Here is a 6,718-nt window from a genome sequence, read left to right on the forward strand (position 1 = left end):
AGTCACAGCTATTATCAATGCGAGACCCTTGGTACCTGTTTCCTCAGATCCAGAGAATCCCTTAATCCTGACACCCTCAGCTTACTCACCCAGAAGTTGATCCGATTCCAACTCCACCTGGGGATTTCACTAAGGCTGACGTATAAACATCAGTGGAAGAGAGTTCAAGCCCTTTCTGACACGTTTTGGGCTAGATGGCAGAAAGAATACCTCAGCCTGCTCCAGAGATGTCAGAAATGGCAACAGAGCAAACCAAACTTGAAGGAAGGAGACATCATTCTTCTAAAGGACAAGCAACTAAAAAGAAATGAATGGCCTATGGGAGTCATCATGAAGACCTTTCCGAGCAGATATGGAGTTGTTAGGAAGATGGAAGTGAAGGTTTCACGTGTCAAGACTACCAAGACCTTTTGTAGACCTATGTCGGACTGTATCCTTCTTTTGAGTGATTAGTTTGTTAATGTTTAAATAGGTAATAATGGCATTCTTGAAATAATGCCAGGCGGGGAGTGTACTGGATCCGTTTTTATGTTACCAATTAGTATATGGAAGAAATGTAACAGGAAGTGGTAATTTGGCATGAGACAAGCTGCGTGGGCGTTTCTCTCTAAATCAGAAGCCATCCACTCCTTCTATCCCTTTGAGTGGCAATATGAGTAAATTTCTGAGTTTGTGTGTTAGACGGTTAGTATGTAAGTTGAGATGTTTTGATATGCTGCATGCGTCAATATAATGAAGTCCAATCTGAGTTCATGTAATATGACTAACTTTAAGTTAACCTTTTAATGCACCTTATACATGAGGAAATGATTCTTTGATTTAAGTGGACATAGTTTGGTTTGTATACTAAGCATTTTTCTGTGTTTTGTATCATTACAGTTTCACATTTTTTTGCATTAAATCCTGTCCAATACAACACGTGCCTGTTCCTGGGAGGAAGTGATGCAAGAGAGAGTTTAGCTGACTGTGAATCTCAATATAGGACACGGGGTCACATTGGGTGCAACAATACAGTGATCTGATGTTAATGAGACCCAAACTGAAGACTTCTGTCGGTTTGACAGACTGACAACTTTGAACAGGCCTGAGTAGCTTAAAATCCACTCCACATTTTCCATCCAGCGCCCGGAGAGTGTCAGAAACCGCTGTCGTCCCATCACGACTACAAGTCCCAGAAGCTGCAGCACCCTGATGACGTGGGCGCCGAGCGCTGATGCGCTCAGCTGACCAGATGACCGGTGTTCTGTCGAGATGAGGTGCGCCGTCGAGATGAGGTTCCTCGCGTAACTGCATATGTGTGCACTGAAAAAAATTACTTGACGAAGTTCGCTTATTTTGATGGGCAAGTAAATGTGTAAATTGCTCATCCGAACGTAGTAATGTATAAAATCTACTCACTATAAAACGCTAAGTATTTTTAACCTGGAGTTAGCTTATTTCGACAGGCAAAATATACATATACATACATTTACGCTCCTAACGTAAAATACAGAAAATGTTTTACTTACTAGGCTATAAATATACTGAATATAATTAATAAAAAAAAACTTTGACGGAAAAAACAAAAACCAAAAAAAAACTTGATGCGCATGTGCAGTTGCACGTCGAGCGAGTTACATCATCTCCCCATGTGCAGTTGCGCGAGGCACCTCATCTCAACGGGTGACGTCTTCCAGTCTGGGGTAGAGCGGTGTGCGCATGCATGCGCAGTAGCACGACGCACCTCATCTCGACGGGACACCTGTTCAGACGACCCAGTCTGATGGAATACAAACTTCCTCCAGGAGCCTCTGTGGACGCAGCAAGGTCGGCGGAGCAAACCAAGCTCTCTGATAGCGAGAATGTCCCGAGGGACATTGTTGTTGTTCAGGCTCCGTAGCTCAGCTGCAGAGTAGCTTAGCACCGCGCTACCCGAGGGAGTGAAGTGCGGATTCATGCAGTGCGAAAAAAGGCACTAAACAATAAAAAATGGTTAAAAATGCACACTGAAGGACCAAGAACCACATCAAGTGCATAACAAAGATAAAAAATTACACTCAAGCCACTAAAAACCAAGTTACAAATGAGGAAACTGGAGAAAAACCAGAGGAGCGGTGAACACACAACGCCAGTAAAACGATTTATTTAATCAATGAAAAATAAACCTGCCCCTCGTGGTGAGGATGATGGCCAAGCTATTCCTACTGTCAGAGACTCTGAGATGTATTTTTAGATCAGTTCTCTTCCCTGGCAGTTGGTCATTAGCACAATCATAGAGACGATGAGGTGGTAAAGACAGAGCTTGAGCTTTACTGAATACCTCACTGAGATCACGGTAGGCAGGTGGAACCTTGGATAGATTAGGTGAGTTGGGTTGAGAGTCAGAAGATGACAGGGCCTGATCTGAGGGAAACAAAGTAGATCTTAAGCATAGGGAATGACAGTGCATGCTCCATCCCCTAATTTTTGTTGTGTGGGCCGCCAGAAGAGGAGGTACTGCTGGCCCACCACCAGAGGGCGCCCTGCCTGGAGTGCGGGCTCCAGGCACCAGAGGGCGCAGCCGCCTCACAGGATCAGCCAGGGTGACAGCTGTCACGCATCACCTGCAACAGCTGTTACCAACCAGCAGGGATACATCAGCAGGACGACGTCTCCACCTCTTTGCCGAGATATCGTTCTACCTGGAAGGTAATATTCTCAGCTGACTGCTTGACAGTAACCTTTTGTGATTTTTTGTGAGTGATAACAGACCTTTTTTCCAACGAGAGGTGGAGGTAGCTTTCCTGCCGTGCGGATTACTGGGTGCAAACGCGCCCACCTTTAATTGTGTTTTTGTTCCTCGCCAGCAGTACCAGGTCCGACACGCGGAGGCAGTGGCCACCTGGGAATTCGGACTTGGCGGCTCCAGTATTCCCGGGTCTGGTGGCGGAGGAAATCGTGTGGTTCCGGTTCTGCTTTGGACAGGTGTCTCTATCTTCGAGCCTGCCCACACAACACCTTTGTGAATTGATTCTGATCTATTGTTGTAATCTGTTGTATTTGTTGTGCACATTCACAACAGTAAAGTGTTGTTATTTGACCTACTCCATTGTCCGTTCCTTTGAACCCCCTGTTGTGGGTCCGTGTACTGACACTTTCCCAACAGGATATCTCGGCCAGCGTCATGGATCCCGAGGGGCGTCAACCGGCTGTTGAACAGCCAATGGAAGAACAGGGCGCACAGGCGTCCGCAGGAGGAATGATCGGTGAGTTGCAGCGGATCCTCACCGCTTTCACGGCTCGGTTGGATTTAATGACCGAGCAGAACGTCCTCCTTAACCGCAGGGTGGAGGCTCTCGCCGCGCAGGTGGAAGCGCGCCCTCAGGGCGCTGCTGCGGCTCTCCCTCCTGTCGACCCTGTGTGTAACAGTGACGTTCCACAGGTCGTTCAACGACCCCTCCCACCTTCCCCGGAAGCATACATAAGCCCTCCAGAGCCGTACGGAGGTTGTGTGGAGACGTGCGCGGACTTTCTTATGCAGTGTTCGCTCGTCTTTGCACAACGTCCCGTCATGTACGCGACTGATGCTAGTAAGATAGCTTATGTCATTAATCTGCTTCGCGGCAAGGCACGCGCTTGGGCTACAGCACTTTGGGAGCAAAATTCACGGCTCCTTCTGATATATGATGGGTTTGTGAGGGAGTTCAGAACAGTGTTCGATCACCCAAATAGAGGAGAGACCGCTTCAGCCGTGCTGCTGTCAATGAGACAGGGGCGCCGGAGCGCAGCTGTTTATGCAGTCGACTTCCGCATCGCGGCTGCGAGGTCCGGCTGGAAATAACACTGCCCTCCGTGCCGCCTTCGTAAACGGACTGTCGTTGGTCCTGAAGGAGCTCCTGGTGGCCAAGGACGAACCGCGGGATTTAGACGGGCTTATTGATCTTGTTATACGATTAGACAATCGGTTAGAGGAACGCCGTCGGGAGCGAGGCGAAGGACGTGACCGGATACGCGCCGCCCCTCTCCCTTCCGGGTTCGAAAAGGGGTCGCCCTCAAAGTCCCTCCCAATCTGACGGCAGTGCCGGTTGAGTACCACGATCTTGCTGATGTCTTCAGCAAGGATCTTGGCACTCACCCTTCCCCCGCACCGTCCGTACGATTGTGCCATTGATTTGGTTCCAGGCGCTGAGTTCCCGTCCAGCAGGCTGTACAACCTCTCACGACCTGAGCGCGAATCAATGGAGACCTACATCCGGGACTCATTAGCTGCCGGGCTGATCCGGAACTCCACCTCCCCGATGGGGGCAGGTTTCTTTTTTGTGGGCAAGAAAGATGGCGGACTTCGTCCATGTATTGATTACAGGGGGCTGAATGAGATTACGGTTCGCAACCGATACCCGTGCCATTATTAGATTCCGTGTTCACCCCCCTGCATGGAGCCAAAATCTTTACTAAGCTGGATCTTAGAAATGCGTAATCACCTGGTTCGGATCCGGAAGGGAGACGAATGGAAGACGGCATTCAACACCCATTAGGTCACTTTGAGTACCTGGTCATTGCCGTTTCGGCCTCACAAACGGCCCCCGCGACGTTCCAAGCATTGGTTAATGATGTCTTGCGGGATTTCCTGCACCGATTCGTCTTCGTATATCTAGACGATATACTCATCTTTTCTCCGGATCCTGAGACTCATGTCCGGCATGTACGTCAGGTCCTGCAGCGGTTGTTGGAGAACCGGCTGTTTGTGAAGGGCGAGAAGTGTTGAGTTTCACCGCACATCTTTGTCCTTCCTGGGGTTTATCATCTCCCCAACTCCGTCGCTCCTGATCCGGCCAAGGTTGCGGCGGTGAGAGACTGGCCCCAACCCACTAGCCGTAGGAAGCTGCAACAGTTCCTCGGCTTTGCAAATTTCTACAGGAGGTTCATTAAGGGCTACAGTCAGGTAGTTAGCCCCCTGACAGCCCTGACCTCACCAAAAGTCCCCTCACCTGGTCGGATCGTTGCGATGCCGCGTTCAAGGAGTTGAAACGGCGCTTCTCGTCTGCACCCGTTCTGGTGCAGCCCGATCCTAGTCGCCAGTTAGTGGTTGAAGTGGACGCCTCGGACTCAGGGATAGGAGCTGTGCTTTCCCAGAGCGGGAAGACCGATAAGGTCTTCACCCGTGTGCCTATTTTTCCCGCAGGTTGACCCCGGCCGAACGGAACTATGACGTCGGCAATCGAGAACTCCTTGCGGTGAAGAGGCTCTTGAAGAGTGGAGACATCTGTTGGATGGGAACGTCCGTGCCATTCACGGTTTTCACTGACCACCGGAACCTGGAGTATATCAGGACCACCAAGCGGCTGAACCCCAGGCAAGCCCGCTGGTCACTGTTCTTCGGCCGTTTTGACTTCCGGATCACCTACCGTCCCGGGACCAAGAACCAGAGATCGGATGCCTTGTCCCGGGTACATGAAGATGAAGTCAAAGCGGAGTTGTCGGATCCACCGGAACCCATCATCCCGGAGTCCACTATCGTGGCCACCCTCACCTGGGACGTAGAGAGAACCATCCGGGAGGCCCTGGCACGAAGCCCGGACCCCGGAACTGGGCCGAAGAACAAACTATACGTCCCACCAGAAGCTAGGGCTGCAGTCCTGGACTTCTGTCACGGCTCCAAGCTCTCCTGTCATCCAGGGGTGCGAAGAACCGTGGCAGTTGTCCGGCAGTGCTTCTGGTGGGCGTCCCTAGAGGCCGACGTCCGGGATTATATCCAGGCCTGCACCACCTGCGCCAGGGCAAGGCTGACCATCGCCGGCATCAGGTTACTCCAGCCGCTGCCCGTGCCTCATCGCCCCTGGTCCCACATTGGCCTGGATTTTGTCACGGGCCTCCCGCCGTCCCAGGGTAACACCACCATCCTCACGATAGTGGACCGATTCTCCAAGGCGGCCCACTTCGTGGCCCTCCAAAGCTCCCAACAGCCCAGGAGACAGCGGACCTCCTGGTCCACCACGTCGTCCGGCTGCATGGGATTCCAACAGACATCGTCTCCGATCGCGGTCCCCAGTTCTCCTCGCAAGTCTGGAGGAGCTTCTGCCGGAACTGGGGCCCACGGTGAGTCTCTCGTCCGGGTACCACCCTCAGACCAACGGGCAAGCAGAACGGGTAAACCAGGAGGTGGAGCAGGCCTTGCGCTGCGTGACTGCCGCACACCCGGCGGCCTGGAGTACCCATTTGGCCTGGATCGAGTATGCCCATAACAGCCAGGTGTCTTCAGCCACCGCCCCCCTCCCCTTTTGAGGTATGTCTGGGGTATCAGCCCCCGTTGTTTCCGGTGGTTGAGGGAGAGGTTCGGTGTGCCCTCGGTCCAGGCCCACCTGCGGAAGTGCCGTCGGGTGTGGCGTGCCGCCCGTTCTGCTTTGCTAAAGGCCCGGACGAGGGCAAAAGCCCATGCAGACCGTCGGCGGACCCCAGCCCCTGCGTATCGGCCTGGGCAAGAGGTGTGGTTATCCACAAAGGACATCCCCCTCCAAGTGGACTCCCCCAAGTTACAGGACCGTTACATCAGCCCATTCAAGATCCTGAAGGTACATCAGTCCAGCCGCAGTGAGGCTTCGGCTGCCGGCCTCACTGCGGATCCATCCTGTGTTTCATGTGTCCCGGATTAAACCTCATCACTCCTCACCCCTCTGTACTCCGGGTCCGGTGCCGCCTCCTGCCCGGATCATCGATGGCGAGCCGGCTTGGACTGTACGCCGGCTTTTGGATGTCCGTAGGA

Source organism: Thalassophryne amazonica, chromosome 5 (assembly GCF_902500255.1).
Source record: "Thalassophryne amazonica chromosome 5, fThaAma1.1, whole genome shotgun sequence".
NCBI lineage: Eukaryota > Metazoa > Chordata > Actinopteri > Batrachoidiformes > Batrachoididae > Thalassophryne > Thalassophryne amazonica.